The following is a 24,381-nucleotide window of genomic DNA, read 5'->3' as shown; positions in this document are numbered from 1 at the left end:
TTAATATGTGTGGAAAGGGTCAACTTAGTTTACACAATGTTGTCTGCTGTCCTCGGCGTCTCCCGGCCGCTCAGCCAATCGCAGCCAAGGACTCAGTGATGCTGTGCCGCTCTTACTGGAGGGATTCCTTGGAAGTGCTGCGTGACGATGCTGGCACTGGGTATCTCTCTCTCTTTCTCTCTCTCTCTCTCACGCACACTTCCTCCTCCTCCTCCTCCTCCTCCTCCTGCTGTTCTCTGCCCCGGGCTTTCTTGCACGAGGTGTATCCACCTCGCACATTTGAACGGGAGATGATCTAGCGCCATCCACACTGCTCCCACTAGACTGGCTGTACAGACGGCAGGCAGAGTCATCATCATCCTGATCATCCAGCCCTCTTTGTCTCCTCCACCCTCTCTCCTCCAAGCAAGACTCCACCTCTCACTTTCTCTCTTTCTCTCTCTCTGCCACCATCACACTCACTCTCAAAGCACATACACACTCTTCCCACGACTCCTCTCTCCTACTCCAGAGGAGCGCGCATCCTTGTCAGGGGCGAGCTGATTTCAAGCTGAAGGTGTGCTGTTGTTGCCAGGTAAGAGTTTCCTCTTTGGCTTTTCCACAAGTTATAAAGAAAGAAAAAAAAAAAAAATCCAGGTGTTGCTTTGTGATTTTTATCAGTTGTGTGTCGATTGCATCGGTGTCTCGGTGTCACCGTCAGAGGAAGGGTGGATGCTTTGAAGGGAACTACACTTCTTTGGCTACAACTCCACGACACCATTTTTTTTTTTGGCGCCCATTTTCACTGCCATGCGCGGGCAAACGTTCATTTGTTCCTGCCGGATTGTTGGCAGGGTGTGTAAGCACAGCTGGCAAAGGAGAGATAGAAAGACAGATCGGCTACAACGTATAGAGTGTCTCTCTCTCTCTCTCTCGCTCTCTCATGGTTGCGAGGGGAGACCACAGTGTGGATGAGTGGGCGTAAGGGGAAAACGAACGAAGGGAGGGGAATGGAGACGGAAGACGAAGAGCTGGTTTCATCCCATGGCAGCTAATCCCTCTGTTCACCTCTCTCCATCAGATAAAAATGGGCCCACTGTGGTGCCCTGTTTTTTTTCTTTCTTTCTTTTTTTCTCTTCTACTCCTCCATCTTTCAGTTGTGATGGGTTTATCTTGTGCTGGGGAGGAAAGAGGGAAGCTATTGATCTGGAAATGAGCTGTAATTTCATTTGAAAAGGGAACAAGACATCTTTCTCTCCCTCTCTTTGTGTGTGTGTGTGTGTGTGTGTGTGACTTTTCTCCCGCATGCTTTTTGTACCTTCCTCTGGTGTAAAATCAAGAGTGATGTGATAATTCATTCCTTTTCATTGTCACAGTCTTTTATGCTTGACTCTTTTATGGGTGAGCGGATGCAACTGAGAAGTGACTCGAGTTCCATATGTTGCCTAATATCAGTGCTGTTGTGATTGCTGGGAACCCCCCCCCCCCCCCCTGTTGTAAATTCGGAGGCTTATCACCTTCCACAGGTTCAGCTTATAGAGCGGGGCGACTGGCTTCTGCTGAGCGCACACAGAGTGGATCTGTCCTGGCTCTCTCGGCAAACACGTCAAGCCTGTCCGCCGCGATTCCCTGACAAATATGGCATCATTGACAGATGGGCCGGCCTATCACCTCTCGTCTGCTCCAGGATTACCTAATATCTCTGGAGGCAGCGGGAGAAGGGAGAGGAGGGAGCAGAGGGTGGTAGGGAGAGGGGGGTCAGGGTTGCTCAGGTGTTGCTGTTTATCCCATTGCTTGGATACATTAGTCAGGAAGCTCCTGTGTGTCAAACTGTTACCAGGTGACGGGGAAGGGAGAGAGTGAGAGAGAGAGAGAGATGCTTAATGCACCCACTACCCAAATCTAAATGCCCCCTCAGCTCATTTCCCAAGGCAGAGCTTATGTTTACATACTCTCTGGGAGCTTCTGCAGATGCTCCATTTCATAAGCACTAACTGAATCAGACAAGCTGAGGCTGTTTCCTGCACCGCGCTGATGGATTCAGCGTGGACTCTGGGCTGGCAGTCGCTTTTTCTTTTTTTTTAAAAAACACCCACAAGGCATTTTTCATTTTTGTTTTGTGACATTAAAAGTTGTTGTGCTTGTGAAAATAAAAATGAAACCTCAACACCGGATTGTACAGTTTTGCACTTCCTGAATGGAACGCGGTGCAGTTGAGGTGGTGGCGGTGGCTTATCTGTAGAGCGTGTAGTCTTTCAAACACAAGGTCGTGGATTTGAGTTCCCTGGCTCTGTTGTCTCTACATGCAGCGGCGACCCAGGGCAACACACTTCTTGACCCCAAGTTGCTCTTGATGGCTGAGCCAATTTGGAAAAGTATATCTGCCAAATGACTAGCAGTGGGTCAAAATGTCAGTGATATATCGTCTTTCCTTCCTCATGTAATATAATAATCGATACCGCGGGGGCAAATATTGATATTTTAATCAATGAATTAAGGGGCTCTAAAGTAAACAGTCCCTGCCAGTTTCAATCACAGGACGTCGCGCAAATGATCTTGATGATCATTGATTATCAAAGAATCGTATCGTGATATTATTGGTATCATGGACCATGTATTGTGTCTTATTGTGAGGTTCCCTGTGATTACCACCCCTACATTTGACTAAGAATGTAAAAAAAAAAAACCTACATTGGTTTATTAACCACCAGTTAACTCTAAATCATGTAATCTAGACCTGCAAAATCATTGGGGTTTTCCAAACCTCCAAATAAAGGAATGGATGTCCTCAAATACCTTGTTTTGTCCACAAATGAAGGATATTCAGTTTAAAGAAAAACATTTTTTTACAATTAAAGGTGGTGTACTTTTTTTCCATTTGGTGTAACCTCACCAAATGGAAAAAAAGCGCAAGCACCTGAAACCCAATAGTAAATGATCGAAATGGTTGGTGATTCATTGAATACAACACTAAATGTATTCAACAATAAATAAATACAATAAAACAATTTCCTTCGGATAATAAAAGTATTCTGATTCTGAATAGCCAGTCACAATTCAATTAATTGAATAATTGTAGCAGCGTTAATGTAACAGTGAGTCTCTGTGCTGTAATTATCTTCGTCCTCCCCATCGTTTCTTTCTGGCCTTGGCTCGTCACGAGTAGCTCCATTAGTCCCTCATAGTGAAGCATAATATGAAATGTAATCACATTTTCATGTTGGTAATTATTACCACAGCACAAGTCGAACACAGTGCCGTGATGCCGTCGGCACACGTTGCCGATTTAGGCTACTTTTTGTCGCCACAGTCATCAGCTTTATTAAATGTGCTATTAATGATAAAAAAAAAGAATAACACCCGCAAGACCTGAGTCTGATGTCCAAACAGTGCTGAGTTATCCTGAGTGAACTTTTTTAAAAAAGGCCTTCAGGATAAAAGGGCATCTGCCTCGGATTTATTAGAAGATGGAGGGACATGAGGGGGTGAGAAGTGAACAGTGAAGATAACGAGGCTGGTGTTTATGTCCGCTGCCAATAGTTAGTCATACATAATGGAGAGATATTAATAAAATCGCATGCGATTTGACCTTGTGTGGCCATTTGGTGGTGGGAGTCAGTGGCATCTGTGAGATTGCCGCCGTCTAGTTGTGTTCTCAGTCATCCTCGTTCTACATCATCGTCATAATCCATGTTAGTGTCAAAAAACGGGGTGAATAATAGTTTGGTGATGTACTACAGGAGTGACCTTTTTTAAATGGTTCCGTCGCACTTCTGCTGCTACAATACGTCATATATACAGTTAATGGAACACATCGTCAAAAACTAATCTATAATACAGTCAAACTGGATTTGAATGAGCAAAACAACCCAGTCCGTCATTGGTGTTCCCCCAAAAGAAAATGATTCAGAAAGTTCATCAAATTGTTTTTTTCATTAAGTGTGAAATTCAAATTTCTAGTTCCCTAATGTGTTCATTCCTCCAAGTAAACATGACGGTAAACACTTCTCCATTAGCTGTTTATGTTCTCTCGCAAATGGGAAAAACTGAGCGTTACCCATTAAGCGAGCCAGAGGGGGCAGGCAACACAGCGAGATCATTTTCTACAATGGTGTGTCGCAAATGAGCCGTGTCTCTAGCGTGCGTACTTCGGACATAAACATTTTTTAATTTCTTTAGATCGTTGTTTTTCCACACACTCTTAAAAGTGTCTTAAAGTATAAAAATGAAAATTCACAAGATTCCTTACTTTCCTGGGCCAAACCAGTAACCTGAATTGCTCGTCTACCGTCTTCATGGTGAAACAAATTCTGCACTTCACCGCGTATTAAGGAGGAATGAATCTCGAGTACGACACTCGAGAGCCGCAAAACCCAAACAAGCTGGATTTATTCCAACAGGAGCAGCACTAGAACCAAAATAAGACTGGTGAATAATAATAAGACCTTCATGTCTCTGTGTCCATTTACATCTGCCAAAAGATTAGCCAACACCACGCCAACTTCTGTCATGTGTATAAGTAAAAGTCTCTCCTGACGAAGATCCTCAAATAACTTGGTTGTTTTGGTGGTAATGGAGTAAGTGTGTGTGAGCGCTACCTCTTTTTGGACTTGGAAATGTAAAAGTGCACTAATCGGGGAAGGTTTTTGGTGCTCGGCTAACTGGTATCCGCGTAGCCTTAAAAGCCTAACTCTGACTAATAAGCTCATTCTTAGACCTGATTCGGATCTCCATGTTTGACAGGGGGTGTATAGAACTCAGTATTGCTTGATCTCCGCAGACCCCGTCGAGATAAGACTAGATTACATGATCAATTCACACACTCACTCTCTTGCAAATATGCACACATACTCGTACACGTACTATGAACGGAGCTAAGAAGGTGCACGCAGATATGGTATTTCATTTCTTTCAGTAAATCCTCGTTATACGTGCAGTAAAAAGGTAAATAAAATTCAAGATTCAGCAAAGTTTCTTTGGCAGAAAATGATATACTACTCGTAAGTGTGATTGTACATGTGTATAAGGGTCTTGCTTTATAGAGGCCGCCATCTTGGACCACCACGTTTCTACAACAACAGAGGAAAGAGTTTAGAGAGTTTTTTTGTCCACTGTAGTTGGAACAATTTGCAGTCCTACCATTAGATGGTCACTCATTCCTGCACACTGGACCTTTAGGCGACTTGCAGAACTCAAGAAAACTCTCAAACATAAGCACGTCGTTCAACACGACACAATCCAGTCATTTGGCACCAGAGAAGCAAGAAAAAGGGCCACACGGTTGGCGTAGTGGTTACTGGTGTTGTTGATTTGCAGCAAAAAGTCCCGGGTTTGCCACCCGGTCGGAAAACACAGGCCTTTCTGCATGGAGTTTGCATGCTCTTTCCGTGTGTGTGTGGGTTTTCTTGGGGGTTCTCCAGCTTCCTTCCCACTGTCCAAAAACATGCATAGGTTTATTGTCAGCTGGGATTTAGCGAATAAATGAATGAATGAAGTGAGTGAAGAGCTTTTCAGATCATGTTCAGCCTCAAACTCCATCGCGTTGGTGTAAAGCTGCTGAATTCACCAAAGCACAAGTCGCACCTTTGGCTCACAATAGAACCAAGCTTAAAGGGTGTTTTTATTTGTGCGGAGGAGAGAGAGAGAGAGACAGAGACCAAAGCATTGTTCGCTCGGCAACAAAAGCCCTCATTCTTCCAGCTGTTTGCCACCGCGTTTAAATACATATTTATCAGCGTCGCCACAGTCAAAACAATCGGCGCTCGATGGCAGCGAGTGGAAAAAGGATCACTGCCACAGCCTGAACAATGTCTAATGGAGCCGGTAAAAATAACAAGCCCGTGTTGAATGAGGACTCTGCAAATTCAGCTACAGTGCGCTGAGTGAAATACACAGAGTGAATGAATTCAGAATGAAGTAAATTACTGTGACAATGACTTCATTCAGGGTTGTTTTTCTAAGTGTATATGGGATTTCATTCATTCATTTAAAAGAAAATGTGCATCCACCACTGTGTGTCAGGAACGTACAATAGCCCGGGCGGAGCGTATTTAAGAGATTGTATTTCATGCCTTTTGTCATAGCAGTCTGTCAGAGATTTTCATTAAAGGTGTTATCTTACAGTGAACACGTATAAGACGACGGCGGCTGCGGAGGGAAGAAGAAGGGGGTTTCATTGTGACGGCAAGAATGAGAAAATTATTTTACAGCAAAAACTTACCTCCAGTCCGAGAGCTGTAATTTTAAAATCCCCTTTAGGAGGAAATTGCTTTTGCCCTCCTACAATTTTTTAATATCCTGAATCGTTCTTAAAGCTGGTAAAAAACGCGTCATCGACCCGTAGCATTTTCTCCTGCTGATGCCTGAAGGTGCTGTACGCGGGAAGTTATTAGACATTAATACCACCTGGCTGTGTGGTACCGCTGAAGGGACACGAGCCCTGCCCCGTGTGCTCCATGTCTGTCCCCCTGAGCCCCCAGCTTTGCCTGTACATAGTGGGTGAAACATCCCCTTTGCCCCAGGAAAGAGTGGATAAATTATTACTGAAGGGCAGAGGGGGGAAAAGAGAACCCTGGAGAACATATATTCAATGTTTCATGAATGTAATAATGCAAGAAGAAATCTGACATCCTTTCTTTTTCAGTCACTGTAACTGAACACACTCGTGCACGTCCACACAGCCCTGAAGACAAATGGGAGTTTCCCATGATGCAACTGCGGCGCACTGACCTCACCTTCTGTGTAAAGTCAGTAGTAACCACAATAATTTGTCAGCAAGATCCATGGGATCGGGATACTATTCCAGATTTAAAAAAATGTACAGGATTAGGTGCTCATTTGCAACATAATCGATACCAACAGTGCCGTCTTCTGTCGCTTCAATCAAAGGGAAAGACTGTAGACTGTATGTGAGAAATGGACGTCTTCCTGGTCTTCCTGTAAAAAAACGTCTTCTGGTTTTGAAAAGGGAGGCCCAGGAAGTAACTGTTAGCCATCAGGGGGCAACTCCAGCCATCCACTGTCTACCACTCAGGGAGGAGCACGCCCCTGCCTTGCAGAGTCTACAGACACTTAGGATTTTCTACATCTCATCCTGTGCAACATAAATCCCGGTCCAGCAGCATCTGGTTACACCTGAGAACCATCATGGCGCTGGTCAAATCGCAAATCCAAGGGTTTCAAATTGGGAGTTTGTTTTGCAACAGGAAAACATAAACTGTAGTTATTGGATAACATAAATCCTAGGCCGAAGTGGATTAAAGTGAATGAGACTGAAACTGTAGCAGTTTACAAACACTATTTGACCAGCAATAAATATACAGTATGTTCATAAAGTCACCACTGCGTTATCTGACCATCAACTTTTGTTGCCTAAAGTTAAAAATCCCCCAGGTATCAAAAATGGTAAAGAGAACTTTCCTTGGTATCTGTATCCAATTTGAAATTCTATTATTTTTGACAGACCTAGTAGCAAGTAACAAACTCTGCTCTTCTGTGTAATTGTCTTGTTGGCTAACATTGCTCTTGTTTTTTTTTTTTTGTCTGAAATGATTAAATTAGAAGTGCTCCACTATGGTCCCCTGTTGGTTTTGCCTCTCTGTATTGACAGTGTGAGTGCCAGCATGGTGATGAGCCGAGAATCTAAATTACTGGTGTCCATTATTCAGTTTCCTTCCTATTCAAGAGGAAAACAGCTGCACATTTGTTTGGGGGGGGAGAAATTAAGATGAACACACACAGGAATTCTAAGGCAAATCCATCAAATGTGAGCAACAGGACATGTTTGTAACTCGAGTGTCATGCTGAGTTTCATCTTTGGCAGAAAAGGAGAGTTGTGTTTTATTATGTTAGTCACTCTTCTCTTTCAGCTCAGCCATCAGAATGCACTGCCATGTCGTCTTTGGGCCAACCTTGCTTTCATTATCCAGGTAGTTTCCATCTTAGAACGATCTTAGCTATGCAGTTCTGGTCCATTCTGAGGACAAGCCTAAGTCTTTGTGCACATTTGGGTTTTGTCTGTAGCACCAAAGTCTATTTGTGCACTTCTGAATTTCAGATGTTGTTTGGTCCGACTTTGTGGCACATTTTCCCGAGGCATCCGTTCTGCAAATTGATCTTATTCATAGATTCATTCATGTGTGCCACACAGCATTCTGAGCCCATCAAGAAGAGCAAATTGTGTTTTTTTACAGCATTGTAAAGCTCACACTTCTCCAGAGCATTTTGTCTGCATTCCCCGACGACTTTAGCACAACAAGGACAACAACTGATACACTTCGTCAAGCTATTGATCTATAAATGCAAGGATCTCAATGGCATAACTGTCCACCAAGTCACTTGACGGGCTTCAAACCTGACAGGTAACCTAATAAAGGCGCCGATGTTGGCACTGCCAACTTAGATGTTGTTTGGATAGGAAATGCAAGAGATATCGATATAAATGCAACATATTATTTCCACTCCCCTCAAACAACACAGGCACATATGGAATGAATACTGCACTAATATCTTTTAATTTTTCAATTATTTTGATACTTTCCTCTAATGTCAAGAATTGAAAACACTTACATATTTAGCTGCACAGTGTAGATGTTTCAGTTCAAATCAAAACATTAATCTCCCTGGGACCAGAGGAGTTGATCACATTTTTTTTTTTACCACATTGATCAGGATGATGTTGTGTCTCCAGTACTAGCTGACCGTTTTTGTGGAGTGACAATAATCAAAAGTTTAGGAGGAGTATAAATCAGCATCAAGTTGTTGACAGGTGCTGCTGCTGTTCTGGGAACTCATGGAAGAAGATAAATGGCTCGTAAGAAAGCGTTGTGACGCCCAGCGGTTTGCATTACTATACGGCGGCACGACAGTGATACAGAAAGCAATTAAAATCAATGTCACCCTGCGCCGCCCCCATTGACACGGGACACAAACGACCTTGGCGGATTTGAAATGTGTCACGGTGATTTCAACATGTGCTCGGGAGCAACTTAGTGGCTCCCCCACCACCACCTCTGTCAACTGAATGCACTGATGAGAGTAGTCGTAACATCTCTCGCTTAGAGAGGCTGCAGTATGATTCAGGGAAGTATCTTTTGTTTATGGAACAATTCAATAACAATTATTTTCATGATACATCATTGAGCATCATGACATTCAGGCCGCCTGAATATCATGATGCTCAATGATGTATCATGAAAATACATCATCGTTATTGAAATATTTTTGATTTTAGGGCTGTAGAATTGTCAAAAAATGTTCAATAAGTGAATGCTTCTGCTAACTTTTCCCAAGATAACTTCAACTTTTTAATATCTGGCAGTGCAACCATTTGTCATTGTAACAAGCTGGTGATTTATAGACAACGTCCACGTTATTGTTCGCTTAAGGCAGCGAACATGGGTTTTTGTTTCTGACTGAAGACGTTTTAAGGCACTTTGCCTGATGAAGACACAATGTTTCGGCCCAAATATTCAAATGATTCCGTAAAAAATGGCCCTTAACCACATTTACTTGAAGATCCCTGGTCTAGGCAGTTGCGGTAATGAGAAGTACGCATGCCAAGTCCCATCTGCGATGACAGGACGGTAACAGAATCATTCATAAAATGTTGCTGTGTTGTTTTGCCACTCACGGTCATTCCTTGATCAGTTCCCACCAGTTTTAACAGGATAAATGCACAGGCCCATAATCTGCATCACAGCTATCACTAAAACGTCCCAGTGACCCTGCTGTGAACATGATTTCATTTGTTTCTCTACTACAGCAAAGCAAGAATGTTGATTAACCGGTGATTCCTTGATTAGTGGTTATTATACAAAAAAATAGAACCCCCACATCCACTCCCACCCATGGCTCAGCCCTGGTAATAAGATAACAATTCACAAAATAGAAGAATAAAACACATTCCTCCACTTCACCTCACCTTTTCTCATCTCTCGCCTCAGTTCTACAATGCCGTCACTCGGCTCGAGCAGTGTGTGTATGTGTATGTGTGCCCTCCGCTGCCGACCGCTGAGATTTGCCTGTAATACAAACATCCTTGTTTGTCACCATGGCAACCAAGTCTCCTGCCTGCTGTAGGTTGTCATGCCAGCCCACCCCTCTCCCCCACACGCTCCTCTTCCTCACCCATTAGCACTGTACTGTGGCTGACGTGATGTGTGAACACTGTACGCGCGCTCTCTGTGTTCCAACCAGTTTATCTTAATAAGCTGCTCTCATTACTTTTGCTGTTGCGGCGCCTTGTTCTTCTTCTCCTTGTTTTCTTTTAACAGCTGCTTATAAACATGCATACTATTAACACCTTCAACGACACAAATGTTTTCACTTGAGGGAAAAACTGCAAACCAGTGCAGCCACAGCGAAAGCCAATTAGTAAGAACTTTGTCATTTTAAGAGTTTACAAAAATGCAATTGCAGTGCAAAGATAAAGATGTGAATAAATAGGAGTTAAAGACACCAGTCGGTGAGAATAAACCCCACTACGACAGACAGAAAAAAATACAATGAGGCGAAATAAATGGAGTGTGGTTAGGAAATGACTGTGTAATGACTGGTTTAATTCCACAGTAGCACTTGGTTAAAAGGGGATTTTTTTGGGGGTCTAGTTGTGCGAGTTTTAATGTTCAGTAGCGCCTCCCAGAGGGCAGAGGTGTAAACAAAAGACTTATTAGATACTTGTCTGAAATTTACATTTACTCAAGGTAGTAAAATGTAGACATGTACGCATGTAGACTGCCTTCCAGTGGAAATATCACTTGTGCTGAGCTACCCTGTACCATTTAAGTGCGATTCAATCTATTCAAAATAATTCAGCCTAGAAACACATCAGACATTTTACAGGAATCAACAAGTTGTCCAGCAGAGGGTGCTGTCAGAGTAGTTCGACCTGCATCCGTGGCCTCTCTTCTCAGACAGAGAAACAATGGAAGACACAAATAAATATGGGTCTCCATCCATAGATGGCCAAGTAATGAACAAATCTCAAGAAATATAGTGCTGTAACCCACCTGTTTGGAGCACATTAGCCTCCAGTCCTTGGTGATAAAGAGCGCAGTTATACTGACCTACAATACGGTGGCAACAGATGTCCAAACATCACAGATAATTTCTATCTTACCCGCTTTCGTTGTTGAATGTTGGGATTGCTGTGTCGGTGAAATGGCACCGCTGTATCTCGGCTCCATTCAGTTCCGCCTTTTTGTAACGTCCATGTTACGTTATTTAACATTAAATAAATTCAACAAATTCCGATAACTAATTGGAATTTGTGACATTTGTGAATCGTGAATTCAGAATTGTCAACGTCTGAATCGCGATGCATCTAAGAATCAATGTTTTTCCCCACCCCTGGTTCAAAGTAGTTTGAGGTAGACACTTAATATGATGCTCTTGTGTCCTAAATTTCCACTGCTTTTGGTCACTACATCACCAACAAACCCCTTTTGTACCTGAAAAATGCAACCGTCTGTCGTGTTTGCGACACCCACAGAGGATGATGCAAATGTGGAGGTCCGTTCAGTTTCCCGAGCCAAGCGTCTTGGGGGGCAGACACAGGCCTTTCTCCCAAAACATGTCCACCCAGTCAGACGAAAAAACACTCATTACCACAGCGTCATGGGGCCAACTCGGCCCACTTGGGGATAATAACTAGGCATCTGCTTAAATTTGATATAATGCTGGCATACTGGGTAGTCTGGGGTCTGTGATAGTGAGTGGGAACTGTTGTGCTCTCTAAAGCTGCTTGACTGCTGCTCTTTACTGCGTAAGCTCAAGTATTGGAAGCTATCTGGCTGTGGCGTTCGCACCAGAGGCTCTGCAATGGAGCCTCAGGGTTAAATTTACCATAGTTTGAGTGGATGATTACCTTTATTTACAGCTCTACAGAGAACCCAGACATGGACTACCAGGATAATGAGTGACTACTTCCTCTGTCTGTTTGATAGGACAAGCTCGGGGCTTGAGGAGACATTCTACTGCGGGAGACATTTCAGAGATTACATTTGCTGTTCCTTATCTCCTAAATTAACTCATTACCTTGACATGCTGAATTTCTCTCCCTGGGAACACGTTGGCCTTGAATTTATAATGAAACATGGCCGTTCCACATGTACAGCACGGGATTCGGTGCGAGCCTGTAACCCTCAGCCCCAGTCTTGCCATTGATTTTTTTTGACTCCACGGCAAGATGAATAACCTTGAGAAAGTGGCTGAGAAAAATGAGAAAGAAAGGAAGATGAGAGCTGGGGCAGAAATAAACTGCCTCCACAGTCTTTCTGTGGCTCCTTTTGAAATGATATTCTGTGAAACAGGCAGTGTGATTTTTCATACGGTGGCCAAATCTTCAAAGCTCTCCTGGAGTTTTCTGTTTTTGTCTCTTGGACAAATCTGTGCATGTCTCGAGGTCGTACTCTGATCACTTATCAGCTGTAGTATCGCAGAATGTCTTGGGAGAGATGAGGTGAAAATCACCAACTGTAAAGTCGGCCTTTTACTTTTTTCCCTCCCCAGACTGGGTTCAATCAGACAAACGAGGCAAAACAGTTCACTTCTGTCAATCACCTCCTTCCCATGAAGCTCACACTAATTGCGTATGCAAATTGCCCGAGATGATGAGTTTGCAGCCGCTGTAGGGTTTTGGTGATTGCGAGTTGTGATAATGACGGATTTCCTCAGATTCATTTTCTTAAATGTTGGTAATGAAGAGGCAGCCACTTACAAACGTGGATGATGCTGCCATTGTTCGTCACAAAACAAACTCCGTAAGAATGCCACCCCTCAGTGAACGTTGAAGAGGTTGGAGCTATTTTTCTCAGGCTAGATGTGATGTGACAAAAGAAGACCATTCATGTCAAGATGGGTTTTTTTTTGTTTTAGTTGTTTGGTGTTTTAAGCACTGTAAATCAAGTTTCTTTCACTTGCATTACAATGCTGTGTTCACACCGAACGCGATTTGTCGCGTTGCTCCGTGCCAATCGCGTCCATTGTGCCGAAGCATTGTTGTACTCTCTGTTGTGGAAACGTCTGCAGAGAAGAAACCGCTGTCTTGCACAGCACCATACAGAGCTGGACACAATGCAAGTTTCGCCATTAAATTCGGGAGCGTAGCTGGAAGCGTCTCTGCAGACAACAGACAAAGTGTCGTACAGCTCTGAGTGCCACACACATTCCTAGTGGAGACATAATTCGGAGAATCTCACTGCTTATTGGCCTTCGTGTCCGTATGATTTTTGGCAAACTGTTGAAATATTTCAACTTGAGCAACTTGCAATAGACGTGATTTTGTAGCACTGATGTGCGCCAATTGCATCGCTCGGCCCGGCCGGCGCGAATAACGCATCTGTGCATTGACTTTGTGTCACACGATAGATGTGCGTCGCGTCCGGTATGAACACCACATAACACGTTAGCAGCAGAGTTTTGGTGCCTTGAGTCGATCAGTTCCTTTGACTAAAAAAAAGAAACAAAACAAATGTTTTATCAATGATTGCCTTTATTAAAACAAATATTTCTACTCCAATGACTACACAATTTGTGGTTCTGTTATCACAAAGTGAGTGGACTTCCTGTGTGTTAACAGAAGTGATGAAATTTACCAGACTCTTTGAATGTATCTCATTAGCTGCCATGAGCTCAACACACTGTGAACTCTGCGTTACTTTCACTCGCTGTCATGCACCAAAGTTTAGAATATTCGAATAATCAACAAAACAACCATCAAATATTGGAATTTTGACAATTTCACAAGGAATATCATGGGAAGTTTTGAACACAACATGCTTGGCTTTCAAATGGTAAAGTCATTAGCAAGCCATTGCTAGGCAACAGTAATCCCAGCATGTATGAAGGTAGTGTCAACTTAATGCAAGAAATGAGAACAGACAACCATATTTTTGTCAAACTAAACTATTCTAAACTACAAATACAATAAGAATACGCTGCGTTAAGTTACCATCCACAGAAAAATGTACTTCATATTGACTCATCGCATGAACCCCGTAAACACAACCCCCATTAGAGGGCATGTACTATACCCACTACACGTATCAAATGTTACACAGCGTCACAACACAAACAAGCTCTACTTGCGTCGTAGTTTATTCTTCTACTGACTCACCCATGAGCTCGTACAACAAAAGCTTCTCCACGAGGCATCAAATCAGCCAATCCTATTGATATTTTACACCAACACAAAGGAAGAACCTAACTGGCTTGGGACAAGTGTTAAATAAACAGTAAAGACTGCTCCAGCTTTATGCTCCCCACTGGAACGATGCTATTGAATCGTCACAGTCAAATGAAATTCAATTAACTTCAATTAGACTCACTGAACTGGCGAGAATATTCCCACCACAATAAAAAGCGTCAATAGAGCTTTGTGTTTTTGTGGTTAAAAACAACAGTAGCCTTTTATCGTGTCCTTTTTTGTTCCGCTGTTGGCAGCAACTCTTAATTTTAGGGAACGTCAAACATATAAATCCTTTTTAAACCCGGGATGACCAGAGTCGCACTGTGAGCCTTTTTCTGGAAGCGGCACACAAAACACGTTGTGGCAGCAGAAAAGGGCAACGTCTGTGTCACGCTCGTGCTGCGATCAGCCCGGCAGCACCTGTGGACCTGCTCAATAATTATGAGAAGCTTCGATCGATAACTGCAGAGCCCGTCTGTCCACTCAGACTGACCAACCCTTTTAACAGTCCCTGTGGGACCTGAGCACCAGACACAGTCAAATATTACTGCATTGACTAAAGGACCTGTTCTTTTTAAATCAGTATAAAAACATGTCCATGGAAGAATAATCACACTCACACATCCTTTTTTTTATGATGAAATGGGAGGTGATTGTGTCATTATGGCCGACCATGAGATGGCTTGTAATGTGTTATTTGAATGGGACAGATTTAATGAGGTGTACATTGCATTAGAGTCTTCCCAATTTCATATCTTGAGCATTAAACATGTTTGATACAAGTATTTTGCCTTTCTCAGCACAAAACATCGTGCACAGAATAGCTATTAACCGACAATCCGCCTCCATGTGATGCCAGTAACGCTGAGAATCAAAATCCCTGGAATCGTTTGATTGAAGAAGTGTGTGTTCCTGAGTCTTGACTGGATCGTCTAGTCTGGGCTGTTCTCAGGATTAAAACATTAAAAATTGGTTACAAAGTTTGTTGTGTTTTTGAAGTGAAATTTGAAAATCCACTAGTGTTGGTCAGGCTTAATGCATCATAACTACGAGATATTGCTGCGACTTGAAACCTGATGGCTCATGACATTATGCTTTTTGTAGATTCTAAACACTAAAATAACCGTTTCACAGTTTATTTTTTGACTAACTGCATCAGTCATTTCTGGAAAAAAATCCTTTTAGAAGTATTTTAATTGGCCCTCCGTTCCATGTTGTGCACATGGATTTCTATTCCAAACACAATTTGTGCTATAAATTGAAAAAAATAAAATAAAAATAACCCCAGCCAAATCAAGATAGTGTAACTCTGATGAGCATTTCAGCCCCGAGCAATCAACCAGTGAAAAATTAATTGGAAAGAAACATATTTGGGGAGCAAGCTTTAAAATCCCCGAGACGGCTCCTGTCAGACTGTTGCGTTTCCTGTTTGGCGTAAGTTGTCTGCACACCACTCTCTGTCCTCGCCGCGTCTCCGTGATATTTGCAGTTCAGAGGCTGTTTGCCCGGCTTTTAGGAGAAACCTTGTCTTTATGGCATCCTTACTACCCGAACCACCGGTTTTCTGATTGACCCCGTATCTCAGAAGAGTGCCAGTAAATGATAGCGCCACTCTGTGTTGACTCGCCGTCTGTTGAGCTGTGTACAGTAAACACACTCTCATGACTCATGACTCCATCTCAACCTTTGGGATCACCACACAGCCGGCTCGCTGTTTATCTTCCGTATTCCTCCTGTATCCCCTTTGTCAGTCTGTCTCTCTCTGGGTGAAACCCATTTGGTGGGAGCCCTGACGCCACTGGGCAGTGAGTGCAGTGTCTGGTTCATTGAATTTGCAGAATTTGCTCCAAATGAATGGGTAAACAGCAGGAAAATGGAGACGGGAACCATTTCTTCCCCCGGAGAACAATTTTTACCCATTTAATGTGTGTTAAGTGATTGTGCTCTGTTTCCCTCCAACCTTACTTTGATTCTATTTGACATGTTCATTAACTTGATGGTGTGTTTCAGAGGCACCATTTTGGGCTCTTTTTAAATGGCTGCAACACAGGGCAGGATGGTGATAACATAGCAGGCATAGAGGATATTGACCAAAGAGAACGTGGATCATCAGGCTTACCATTTATCCACTTACTCCAGCGTCCACCGACATAAAGGCTTCACCCAAACAACTTTCATTTGGTTTTCATTTGAAAACATGACCATCCAGGTACACTGAGCAATTTGGGTGCTGGTTCTCTCCTATGTCCAGGAGTTGTTACAAAAGTTTTTTTTTTACCAGAAACCATAATTGTGAGAAATGGGGGGGGGCATGGATTTCTTGTTATTACACCAAAACTGAAGCTGAAATATTAATTAATAATATCATCATTCCTGGACAGTTGGGTAAGCAAATCGAGCACACCTCCTCCAAAGTCAAAGGTAGAGGCAATAGAATGGGTAAAGCCACACGATGGACCGAAATAGCGGGATAGAGTTTTTTTTTAGGCTGAGAATGAGCTATAAAGACATTCTGAAAAGCCTGTAATTGCAAGGAACCATTATTACCAAGTGGCATTTAAACAGAATATTGAGAGACAGGTTTCTTTACCGGTGCAGGTACGACAATAACAACACAACACCGCTCGAATTGCTTACCCAGGTGTCCAGAAATGATAATATTATTAATTAGTATTTTGTGCGCACGTTATAGCTATTTCGTGGGCACAATTTATTTTCATGTCATGTCCGGGGCTCCATACATTACAAACAAATATGTTTGTAATGTGAAGTGTTTGAAAACTCTTAATTGAGTTGACCTCTCCAGGGTGTGGCCTTTCGCCCAATCTCTGGATTAGCTCCAATTACTCCCACGATCCACGCAGTATAAGCAACTATGGATGAGTGAATGCACCGTCAGCGGATCTGTATAATGACTTTTAAATCCACAGAGGCCATGTGGTGGAGTTATGGTTAGCATGGTTGCCTCACAGCAAGAAGCACCGCTTCACATCCAGGTTAGGCGAAAAACCGGGAAAATCTTTTAATCTGGCTTCCTTCAACACAGAGGTCTAGGTCTTTCTAATCTTAAAGTTGTAAAATAAAGGTTAAAGAAAATCCTCCCACTGCACTTGCGTGTGCTTGCGTGTTGTTATTTAAAACAGGATTATCCTCTAATCTGATATAGCTACTGGACTGGTCTTTTTAAATGTTGAATCGATTATGAGGCTAAACCTGCTGGCTCTCGGGTCTTGGTGCTCTGCCAACATGGAGATCAGAATGACTCCTCGTAAATCCATTGGGCCCGGAAATATTCACAATATCAAATCTGGCCCTTGTTAAAAAAACGTTTTTTTTTTCTACGACCTCCCTGTCGTAGAGGTTTTCATACAAGTTATTTTGCATGTAAGGAATCAACGCACACACAACACAACAAGTCAGATGGCGCAGCACAGTTTGCAGGTCGCCTCTCTCCTTCACCGAGAGCAGCAGCCGACTCCACGCTCACTTCCTCATTAACTTGTGTAATGAGTTGAGTGTGTATATAGATGCCACGAGTCCCAGACCCATCCTCCGGGGTGCAGCCTCCTTCTGTCCCAGCATCAGTCAGGGAGTCAGTGTGTCAGATGTTATTTTTTCATTCAACACAGCTTGCGTGTATTTTTGGCACGTCGCGGGTCGCCAGAATGGGCTTGCGATCGTGCGTCGTGTTTCCAAACCTGTCGGAAAAAGCACCGCGGGGCGAACATCAAACAACCAGAACACCTGTTTTCAGACGGCAGTTCCTCGTTTAGCCTCGGCTCAGATGAAAGGAGCAGAACGTTTCAGACCGGGGAGGGGATGGTGGGGTGGTTGGTGGTTGGGAATTGCAGTGAGATCAAAGCCGTGGCATCGTGTAAAAGGCGGAACGGAATGGTTTGCAATTGATGAATAATATTATGTTGTTGGGTCTGTATCAGAGAGTTTATGTTAAAATAATCTGTCTTTGTTTGTGCTGTGTGTGATGTTGTGATTCGGGCATAATGCTGGATTTATTATGACTATAACGTTACACTCGAACGTGACCGATTATTGTGTAAATGGCCTAGTCTTGACACCGATGTCTAATAATTGTTGATTATTGACCAATTTTGTTTGTTTTTCTGTGTTTGTATAATGGAAATGTGTGCGTTGGCGGTTAAGATATAGTTACAAATGATACTCATTTTCCTATTAAGCATTGGATTCTTGTAGAAACACGGGGAAAATTACAATCTGCTTCATCACGGTGCTTTTCTACATCTTTTCATGTACTGTGAGTAGTATTGATCCCCTACTGAATATACATTCTTACCTCTGTTATCAATATATTTGACATTCTAGAGCCACAATTATGAAATGCCACCTCCTCTGCAGAGCTGATAAATGAGTAATCATAACAAAACACACTTTTTCAAAGGTTTATCTGTGATGATAATCAAGTTTGTTTTTGGCTTTCAAAAACCCAATTTTTTATCTTGACCTCCACATGGAAAACTGATTCCACACTACAGTATGAAACCCACTGAATATTGTCATAATATAATTAGTAGAGTTAGTTGAATACAGATCCCCTCTCTTTCTTTCGTATGGGATCGAGCTCAAAGCCCCACAGGTCCATGAATTCTAAAGCCGTAGAAATGTCAAAATTTCCATGTCGTCATACAAAGAGAGTGATGGACAGATGCTGGCTGAATTTCAGAGGTGTGTGCACCCCCCAGGGAAAGATGGCCCTCAAACTGTCTGTCATTTTGTTTTTACACGTTGAAGATGTCACCACAGACGATTCACTGTACGTTTGATTACCAAAAACCACACAAAAACATTTCCAAGTGAAACAAACACAGAGAATTAAACATGTGAATCACAATCAGAATCAGGAATACTTCATTAATCCCTCCGGGGAAATTGCTTTCACGACAGCTCCCCCAAACAAAAACAGAAAATAACAGAGATTCAAAAATAAAATACACTAAGAATATGCATAGAAATAAGACTAAAGATTATAGACACTAAAATGTTTACCTCTGTCTCAAATAGGCAAGAACTGAATATATTAGTAGCTATATAAAGTATATAAACAATATTATGAAAAGTTTATTGAACCAAAATAAGGCTTAGGCTTAAACCTACCAAGGTTTGAATAAACCTACTAAGGTTTAACCTACTTAACTAAAGAATTTAATAAGTTTTTATTTAATAAATAAACGAAATTGCAACACAAAAAAGTCCAATATTTAAAGTGAGAGACACTCGGTTATCTTATAAAGATACAATTTGGGAAACAAACTAACAAAAAAAACAGTATTATTGTCCAAAAGTCTTGCTCTTAAGACAAGAAGTCCCATTTTTGTTTGTCCACACACTCTAAAAACGTCAAATTATTGTAACTTTGACAGTTGAAATTATCAGTCCTATTTTCAATATCACAATATCTGTCAAAATAATCACAATGACCATATTGTGCAGCTCGACACAGTGTGTGTACTTCCTGTGTTTGCACAAAGCCGCGACATAATTGGACTTGCTCTGCAACTACAAAGGACATGTTTCAATAAAGCGCTGGCCTGCTGTTTGAAAATTAATTCACCGCAGCAAAGACACCAAAGAGAAGGCGGATCAGTCACTTGCGCTGCATATTTCCATGAGATAAAAGTCACTCAATGACGGGAAAACAAAAACATCGACGAGCTCGGAGTTCTTTAAGAGCAAGAGAACATTGAGCAAAGACCACACCATGAAATGCCGTCACATTAGGTAACACTGGACAAAACACAGGAAAATGTACCTTAAAATGATTTTTCCTCCCTCCCTTTAAAGAGACGAGGTTAGCAGGCACAAATATTCATTACGCATAAATACAAAATCATAGCGATTTCCTGGCATCACCCACCTTTTGCCCTATCAATTTGAATGCGTGGCATATCCGTAATTCATTCTGTTACAATAATGGGATTTCACCACCGTTGTAGTGGCAACCTTCGATGACTGCAACAGCAATAATGGACTGCTCCCCCCCCATCCTTTATCCTCAGCGTGTGCCCTGCACCTACATTAGTGCTAATGATTTCCCCTTCATCAAAGTGTGGAAATGCTGTTTTGCGGGCTGCGTAGATTCCACTTCATGTTCATTAAGTCCATCTTTAACCAACCTGAAAGGTCTCCTTTGTATTCCAGCCTCACATTCTTCACAAGAAACATGTTGCGTGAGATGCATCCGAATCGAGACGGGGATGGGCGGCTGAACACTGTGTCAGGCTTATGGAATTCAGACGGTGCATTAAAGAGAAGGATGAAACAACGGGGGCTATATTTATCTTCTTGATTGATGTTTTTTCATGTCATTGGTTATTGGCGTTCTTTAAGTTTATCCAAGTTGAGACAGCGATGACTCTCAGCATCGGGTATAAAAAACAAATGCAGCTTAATATTTTGTACACGACAGTCACTGATACTCATGATTATTTGCATCCGGTCTTTGTTGAACTAGGGTCAAATGACGTCCAGTCAATTGTTATCGTCATGTTTGTACGATGTTTTCAAACGTCTTGTTTTGTCCACAAACTAATATTATTTATCCAGCCATTCATTTTATACTGCTTTATCCTCCACATGAGTGTTATGGGGGGAGCTAACGCCAGTCACAGCTGACAAAGGGTAGCGTAAGGCTAGTGCCTCACAGGGCCAACATACAAAGACAAACAACCATTCACTCTCTCACTCACAGCTACAGTCTATTTTGAGTGTCCAAATAACCCTTCTCACCAAATTTTTTATGTCTCTGGACAAGTTTTGCTCATGCAACAGTTATCAAAAATGTAAAGTGACATAGTACGAGCCAGGCTTACATGGAGCTAGATGTTTCACTGCACTTCTGCAAACATCGCCAAACCCATCTTATGGGATTCTCTGGAAAATCTGGACAAATCAGACAAGTTTATTGGTTTGTTGACCAACTTAGTGAAGTAGGACATGAGCACAAGAGGGAGGGAGTATTTTTGTCATGACTTTGGCACTTTCTCCTCCCTTGATTAGAGAAAGAATCATGGTACTGCTGCTGGTATTAAGGCCCCAGAATGGTCCACCAATCCCACTGCAACGCCACCGACTGTTTGTGAGCTACCATTTCGGAGCCTGGAGTTTACAAATGTATGTTTTAATGGCTTATGGAAAGCAGAAGTAACTATATTTTTAAGGGGTGGGGGTGGATTTGACTGAGAACTCATTGTTTTCACATCCACCTGAAACCTACTGTATAATGTTGGTGGTCAATGACGGTGTCCATGCTCCAATACATGTTTATCTTATTTTAATTTTTTTTATTATTATCTGTATTGAAAAAGAGGAATTCAGACCTAAAACTCCTGGGCAGGAAAAACAGTAACGGCTATGATCTTTTAACACCAGAATATTCAATAAATGTTGTGTCATATGATTAAATGTCTGCACAGGGACATATAAGGACTGGACAGACCAGAGATACATTTGATTTGTTAGCTTGTCAGCACCAGTGCCGTCTTACTCGTCTGAGAAATGAGGCGTCGCCAAAAGGGAAAAGGGGTGGGGGGGGTGGGAGGGGTGAAAGATAAGAGTGTTCATGAGCAGCCAGTGATGAATTACACGGTGGAGGGTTTGATTAGCTTTTTATCTGCTCACGGGACTCTTGGGTATGAGCGGAGATTGATGGGCTGTGGAGAGCTGACATGGTTGTTGTTTATTTGGCCGTTGCGCACTCTCCTGGAGTGCAATGTGCCACAAAAAAAAATATGGGCAGCCGAGGCCTCTCAACACCTCTCTCCCTGCTTGTCATTTTTGTCTCTTGTAATATTAGTTATTTTTTAAGGCTGCTGATGCACCTCTGAGTGTCAACATAGGAACACATTTCGCCTCATTTTCCACTAATAAACTGTCTCTGAGTATCAGCGTTAATGCTGAGCTACTTCCAGTTCGCTCACCTGGGGAGGGCATGTTAGCGATGTACACTTGTGATGAAATAATCCCCAAAAATCAATAAACGAGAACAGTATTGATCACCTGCATTTAGTCTCACCATGTACAAGTATTATCTCTGCTGCCTTCTAAGGAAGCACTCAAAATATGCCGTAGATTTTCTTAAAGGTTCAAGGTCACCTTCACTAATACATGTAAAACTAGCTAACGTAGATGAGGTGATTATAGAAAACAGGTGTAACACGCAGATACTGTATAGACTGTAAACATTTCTTTTAAAACACCAAAATCAACTTCCTTTCTCACAGTATGCCAGAAATAACTCAAAGATAATCACACATGAATAACAAGCTTGAAAGAGGAATCTTGGCAAAGAACTCCCTTTGGAAATTAAACCTGAGTGTTGATTAATAATGAATGAATCTTATATTATTCTGATAGAAGTTCTGGACTCTCAGGAATCACGGGGGCAAACTCTCAGAGCTGAAATATGGCTGTGAGTCGCCGCCAAAAAGTACCTTAATGATATCAAAATCGCTATCTTAACAAGTCATCGACATGAATCGTATAGCTTACTGTACACATGGAAATTAAAGTTGTTTTGTAAAATGTGCATAACTTTTCGAGAAGATTTCAATCATTATATCGCTCTAGACTTCCACTAGTAAGAACCTTAAAACAGTTTACTGGATTTTACCTCCCTCTGATCACTTACATTAAGCCATTTTGCACTAGGAGTAAGAGTTAATTTATTTTTGTAATGTATTGTAATAACTTATGTGTTGACTGGAAGCAAAAAGTTGCTGCCTTCTGCTGCGAGTGGCAACTTACAAATATCTGTCCGCCTGTTGCCTCATTTGTCCCGCTCTAACAAGCTAAAATCACAAAGGAGGGCGAAATGGTGTGGTTTTCAAATTTAGCAATATGGCAGAGCCACTTTCCAGCCTGTGTGCGTGTGTAGTCTGTCAACATCCATTTCCTTCACTTAAAGCTCTAATACCTTGTATTGAACAACAAGCAGGCTTTTCCCCCAAACAGAATCCAGAGCTTAATAAGCACCCCTAATATAACCCAGCTTCTCCAAAATGGGCACCAGTGCATCCCGAGTGTCTGTAACTGTCGGGCTAATCAGCCCTGATGAAAGTCACCGCGGAGACCTCGTCTCTCCTCATGGATTTACGGGGGACGGCAAAACCAAAGGGCTCATATATTCGCCACCAAAATGGATATGGATTGATGCTATTTACGAAGCCTAAAACGCAGACACACACGAGGAGGGAGTATTAACCTCTGATCACGTTACCAATGAACAGACCTTTCTAAATTACACTTGCAGCAGGTTTGTATGGATCGGGGGCCGGACATGAATCTGTGAATGGTCATCTGCTTGTAAAACGTGTCGTGTCTTTAAAGATGGTCGGGTAATCACGGGATAACAGGTCCTCAGACACCTGATGTGGTGGCCATTATTGCAATTCCTTAGCCTGGCTAATGGCAGTAAGATTGCGTATTGGTCTGGAAAGGGTGTAGTCACCTCCCACCTCCAAGAGATGTAGATGAAAATGCCTCCGTACACAATTGGATAGACCTACATGATTCGGATGACGTATGCAGAGCGACGGGAAAAAGTGTCAACAAACATAATTGTTGTAATTTTCTAGTAGCAAGGACATTACCTTGGTCATTATTTGTCATCCACCTTCTTCTCTCCATTCCATTCTTCTTTTCACCCACCTCTCCTTCACTATCCCCCATTCCCTTCCTCTCTTCTACCCCAAAACGTCCCTGGCAGATGACTAAACACTCCGAGTCTGGTTCTGTCAGTTTTCTCTCTCTCCACTGTTCTCTGTTAATATTTGTAAGGTCTTGACCTTACCATGTAAAGTGCCTTGAGATAATGTGTTATGAATCGATGCGATACAAATAAAATTGAATTAAATCTTGTAGCGGTGTTGACCACTTATGACAACTAATCCCTTAAAATGGAAGCAACATCTCTTTGTTAGTCGCCATGTTGGATGCATACAACCGCTGATAGACATCGCTTTCCTGTCGCCATCGCGTTAGCGTGTTTGTGATTTGTTTTAGCACATTGGCGCCCTTGCTAGACTGGGCCTGCAGAGCGACGTCATATCGCTGGCAGACCGAGTTCACCCAGAGTAGCAATTTCTAAGACGTCTTCAGAAACAAAATGGTGTTTTGTTTTCTTCATCTGTGGCATAAGAAGAGTGCACATTAGCAACAACAATAGCGTCCTCCCCGGAATC

The 24,381-nt window shown here is 42.3% G+C and overlaps 1 protein-coding gene across 4 annotated transcripts in view; it reads left to right on the top strand.

The window, feature by feature from the left end:
* syt1a (synaptotagmin Ia) overlaps window positions 1-24,381 on the top strand; it is a 170,769-nt gene that overhangs the window by 514 nt on the left and 145,874 nt on the right. For 2 of the 4 annotated variants that reach the window (XM_058624069.1, XM_058624066.1), the window contains exon 1: window positions 247-574. The exons of 1 other annotated variant lie outside the window; for it this stretch is intronic. The gene's annotated coding sequence lies outside the window, so the exon portion shown is untranslated. Of the gene's footprint in view, window positions 1-245; window positions 575-24,381 lie in introns of those variants that run through there. One more of the 4 variants, XM_058624070.1, reaches the window with a different exon arrangement.

Source organism: Solea solea, chromosome 3, assembly GCF_958295425.1.
Source record: "Solea solea chromosome 3, fSolSol10.1, whole genome shotgun sequence".
NCBI classification, from domain to species: domain Eukaryota; kingdom Metazoa; phylum Chordata; class Actinopteri; order Pleuronectiformes; family Soleidae; genus Solea; species Solea solea.
Note: the sequence above shows the minus strand (reverse complement) of the source record. Positions and strands in the feature narration are given on the sequence as shown.